Raw genomic sequence first — 6,016 nt, forward strand, 5'->3', positions numbered from 1 at the left:
ATTTGGGTGATGCAGGTGTATGTATTTCCTGCATTTTTCAGAACTCATCAAATTGTTTTCTCAAGATTCTGTACCTCACTGTATGTAAAATTTACCTTAAAATGGTAGTGCAAAAAATATTACATTCTAATTAATGATTTGTATGCTGAAGTGTTCAGAAGGTGCTATAAATGGAATGTTTGTGTTCCCCCCAAATTTATGTTGATAATCTGAAATTCCATATGTTGAAACGTAATCCCCAATGTGATGGTATTTGAAGATGAGGCCTCTGTTGGAGCCCTCTTGAATGAGATTAGTGCCCCTATAAAAGAGAACCCAGAGGGTTCCCTTGCCGATTCCACTATGTGAAGACACAGTGAGAAGACAGCCATCTGTGAATCAGGAAGCAGACCAAATCTTCTGGCACCTTAATCTTGTACTTTCTAGCCTCAAGAACTGTGATAAATAAATTTCTGTTGTTTATAAACCACCAGTCTATGATAATTTGTTATGGTGGCCCAAACAGGCTAAAACCAGTGAAGTCTGCAACTTACTTTGAACTGTGTCTAAAGATACAATCAGCTGATGGATGGATAAAAGAAAGAATAGATAGCTAATAGTGTAATAAATATGGTAAAATGTTAACAAAGTGGCAAGTAACAGAGAAAATTGTGAAAAACGTCTGCAGATGCAATGGTGATGGTGGAGTTTGTGGGACTAGGTGCTGGTCTATGGGTTGGTGTCTTAGTATGTTTTGTGCTGCTATAACAAAATACCTGAGACTAGTTGACTTAGAAACAACAAAAATGTATTCCTCACAGTTCTGGAGGCTGGGAAGTCCAAGATCAAGGCATTGCCGTGTGGCCTGGTGAGGGCCTTCTTGTTGTGTCCCCACTGGTGGAAGACGGAAGGGCAAGAAAAGGAAGAGCACCATGTCCTCACATGGTGGAACCAGAGAAGAGAGAGAAACAGCTCCTGCAAGCCCTTTTTATGGCAGCATGAATCCATTCATGAGGGCAAACCCCCATGACCTCTGCACCTCCCATTTGGCCCCCCTTTCAATACTGTTGCATTGAGGATTAAGTTCCCAACACATGAATTTTGGGGGTCACACTCAAACCATAACAGTTGGTGTCTTGGGTTTGGGGCAGGAAGCAGCTTGGGAAGGTTGTGAGAGGAGAAATTAGAAAAGAAACAGTTCCAATTGTACCCTTGTTTCCCTCACCACTGCCTTGGACAGACAGTGACCCACATTTTGTACTGGTGTCCTCCAGACTAAAATCAGGGTAATACAGAGCCTTGAGCTTGTGAAATGCTGAAAAAACAATGAAAAAAGAAAAGGCTCATTAGACAGAAACTAAGAAAGATTTTATAGCTATATGAATATTAAAGAAAAAGATTTAAAAGACTTTAGGAAAAACAGCATCATTAGAAAAGGAAAAAGTTACTAAATAACTTACTAGGAAGGGAAAACAACTTTAGACACTTATGTACAATGTCCTTGTAATAAATAAAGAATATGTGATATAACTGTAAAAGAAGTGGAGAAATACATCATTGTGAGGGATTTAAATTACTTTACTTGATTGTTTTATCAAACAGATGAAGAAAAATCTGCAAGGATATAGAAAATAAGAACTTTACAATGAATAATCTTGACCTACTGGACATGTATAGATTTAACAATGAGAGAATTTACATTTTTAAAGCCCAAATGGAACATTTACAAAAATGAATCTTATACACAAAACCTCAAAATTGTAAAGAATAGGTGTTATACAGACCAAAACTTATGACATTATGGCAGTGAAGCTAGAAGTTAAAAACACTTCTAAGTAACTCATAGGTTAAAGAATAAATTATAATAAAATTGTAAAATAACTGAACGAAAATAAAATACCACACATTAAAACTTATAGGATTCAGCTAAAGCAGTTCTTCAAGAGAAATTTATAGCCATAAATACTTATAATAGAAAAGATGCATCAAAATTAATGAATGAAGAAGTTAAAGATAAAATAATAACCAAAAAGAAAGCAGGAATAAAGATATAATATGATTGAGTGAAAATTGATGAAACAGAAACAATAAAATAAGAGTGAAAATTATGACCTACAGTAAAAGGTGAATTCTTAGGGGAAAAAAAACAAGGATTCACTTATATGAGAATTTGTTTCAACCAGACTTGGGAGTATCGTAGGGGTGCAGAAAGCAGTGTATATAAAGGACCCACTTTTCATATAGTAGAGTTGCCAATAGAGTTTCATATAATATGCATGGATTTTGGTATATGCAGGGGTCTTGGTACCAATCCCCCATGTATGCTGAGGGACAACTGTATATAAAATCTCCAGATATCATCCTAAATGGGAAAACTTTATAGTCATCTGGGGAAACAAGACAAGGATATCCAATAAAACCACTTCTATTTAACACAGGATTGAATGTCCTAGTGCTGGAGCTCCTAACCAGGGCAGAAAAAGAAACTGGAGTCTAAGGATTGGAAAGGAAGAAATAAAACACTAGGTGTGTGGTAACTTGTTATGCAGCAACAGAAAACAAATGCAAATACAAAATACTTAAGAATAAATCTATAAAATATGCAAGATATTTATATAAATGAAAGACACATAGGAAAAATTTCAACATTGTATTAAGAGATATGAGTCCTAAATAAATGGAGAGATATTACATATTCATAAAATGTAAGACATAACTAAGCAATTGTCAGTTCTTTCAACATTGGTCTATTGATTCAAGGCAATGCTGATAAAAATCTCGTTTTCTTTATGGAACTTGATAACTCTAAATGTTGTATCAAATTATAAATTCTAAATGACTACTTCTAAACTCTATATTAAAACTTAAGGCCATGTGTGGTGGCTCAATCCTGTATTGCTAGCACTTTGGAAGGCTGAGGCTGGAGGATTGCTTGAGGCTGGGAGTTCAAGACCAGCCTGGGCAACACAGTGAACCCATCTCTACAAAAATAAAGACATAGGAAAAAATTACAAAATTGTATTGAGAGAAATGAGTCCTAAATAACACAGCAAGACCCTGTCTCTACAAAAATACAAATAAATTAGCCAGCCTGGGCATATAGTAAGACCTCGCCTCTACAAAAAATAAGCCAGATGTGATAGAGTGTACCAGTGGTCCCAGCTACTCGGGGCGGTGGGGGGGTGTGGGGGGTGTGGACAGCGGGTGATGGTGGTGGCTGAGGTAGAAGGCTGCAGTTCTAGTTCTTGTATTATCTAGTGTGATATCTGCGATACATATGCTCCTCCTTAACTGAGGCAATTAAAGACAAGGTGTCACAGATCACTAAACACTATAGTTGTGCCACTGCACTCTAGCACATCTGGATATGCTGAGGTCATAACAAGGCTTGAGGAGGCACATCTCACACGTGCTTTTGAAAATCTAATCATCATGCTTACGAGCTACAAAAGAATTGGAGGCAACATTTTAAAAATACTTTTTCAGGCCAGGTGCTGTGGTTCACACCTGTAATCCCAGCACTTTGGAAGGCCCAAGCGGGTGGATCATCTGAGGTCAGGAGTTAGAGACCAGCCTGGCCAACATGGTGAAACCCTGTCTCTACAAAATACAAAAATTAGCCGGGTGTGGTGGTGTACGCCTATAGGCCCAGCTACTCAGGAGGCTGAGACAGGAGAATCACTTGAGCTCAGGAGGTGGAGGTTGCAGTGAGCCGAGATCATGCCACTGCACTCCACCTGGGTGACAGAGTGAGACTCTATTTTAAAATAAAAGCACTTTTTCAAAGACATGGCTACTCTTCAGATGCTTGTATTTTTAGGGTATGTGTGTTAAACAACTTTCCAGTGAATAATGCAAGTATTCATTTGTAATCTCAATGTGTACTTACAGGGAATTATTCCTGCCAAATTAATTCTGCCTCTAAGCCCCTATTTTGGTAGGTAGGCAGAAAATAGTTGTAACTGGGGCTCCCTCCCCCTACCTAGGGGCACATATACATTTAGGGTTTGTATAAGCTACCAGGAAGGATGGGGAAAAGGCCCCCTAATCCTCCAGCTAGGATGATCACCTAGGAGATGTCTTTGTCCCAAGCCTGATCAGTCTCCGAATGTCTAGTGGTCCGCAGCTCCTGTGTCACTTTGTTGCACTGTAATTTGTGCCAATATTGGGAGCCTTGGGATACCAGGGCTTATTCTTACCATCTGGGACAAAACACGGGCAATAAAAGGGATTTTTCTTAACACTAAATGTAAAGGAATTCAAAGTAGATTGGCTTTTTAAAGTATATCTTTGGCCAGGCACAGTGGCTCATGCCTGTAATCCCAGCACTTTGGGAGGCCGAGGCAGATGAATCACTCAAGGTCAGGAGATAGAAACCAGCTTGGCCAACATGGCAGAAACCACCATCTCTATTAAAAATACGAAAATTAGCGGGCATAATGGTGCGTGCCTGTAATCCTAGCTAATACTCAGAGGCTGAGGCATGAGCATTGCTTGAACCCAGAAGGCGGAGGTTGCAGTGAGCTGAGATGGTGCCACTACACTCCAGCCAGTGATGACGTGAAACTCTGTCTCAAAAAAAAAACCACAAACCAACGAAACAAAAATAATGATATCCTTTCTAATTTTTTGATGTTAAAGTGTCTTTTATGAAATAACCATAAGATGTTTAATATGTTTAATTTATTTAGCAAAATAAAGTGTTGGTACCTTTATGTCCATTACAATTTTTGTGTGCGTACGGGGTGGGGAAAGTTGTCAAAGAGAAATAAAACTGGACATTAAAGTGGTGAAAAACAATTTTATTCAGTAATTACTAACAGTAGGGGAAAGAGCAGCGTTCCATTTCAATGCAGAGGTAATTGAGCAGCTTACAGAGAGAATAAGGGAGGGTGAAAGAGCCGGAATGCATGCAAAAAATTTCAAAGTCAGTCAGCATAAAAGTGATTAGACCAGCTGTGTCAGCTAGCCAGCGATTATCACTGAAGTCAGGATTGTACCCTCCCACCAAGAATGGGAGACAGTAAGTAACCTTCCAGATGATTAAACTTCAAAGGAATGGCTTTCAGGTCCTTAAGAAAGATACTCCTGAATTGTAGGAGAGAACACATACATGTCAAGGGGACAGAGGAAGGACTCACAATTGTAAGCTCTTTTTTTGTAAATGCTCCAAGAAAGGGGGTCAAGGGCCTATGGCCAGGTGGGCAGTGTTAAGTTTTCTCTGGGAGACATTTAACCGAGAGGCCTGGGGAGAGATCTGCAGTCATCCTAGGAACACGACCTTATGCTGCTACAAGCCTCACTACAGTCTGGTGGTCTCTTTTTGCTGAGGTTTTGACAAGGTCATTAAGTAACAAGAATTCTGTAGTTCTCATGACCCATATGTCATTATTAGGTAAAATCCGTTAGGTTTAAAATTAATTAGTGTAATCTCTTTGATATCTACATTGCTCCTTAACTGAGGCAATTAAAGACAGGGTGTCACAGATGTCTAAGCACTTCTAGATTCTAAAAACCCATAGCCTCAAAGGAGCACTGCCCCTCAATGCTCACCCCCACACACCTCCCCTTTCTGTTACCTAGAGAAAAGACCAAGCCCTGATGACAAATTTTATCATCAAACTTCTTAAGTGGCACATGCCAACAGTTAGAAAAGGAGGCTTTTCATCCAGAGAGAACTGCACTGTCCTACGCCATCACAAACCAAACACCTTAATGAAAAGTTTGAAAGACATTCTCAGACCTCCAGACACAGGGGACAGGGAAAACAGAAGTGCAAGAAAGAACAGCAACTGTTTACAAGGGCCTTTGGATAACTTCAAGAAATCGGCTACCCAAATGAGCTGCAGAAAGGCCTAAATTAACTAAAACAGTTACAATAAAACCGAAGTCCTGAGATTTTAATGTAACTCCAAATGCTAATATAGTTTCTTCAGATCTATCTTTCGAAAGCTTCCTAGAAACGTATTATGGTAAAATGTGGCTGTAAGTACAGGTCCTGTCACTGCCTGTATTCAACTAAAAAAAAAAAAAAAAA

The sequence above is a fragment of the Rhinopithecus bieti genome, unplaced genomic scaffold, assembly GCF_001698545.2.
Source record: "Rhinopithecus bieti isolate Rb0 unplaced genomic scaffold, ASM169854v2 scaffold_42219, whole genome shotgun sequence".
NCBI lineage: Eukaryota > Metazoa > Chordata > Mammalia > Primates > Cercopithecidae > Rhinopithecus > Rhinopithecus bieti.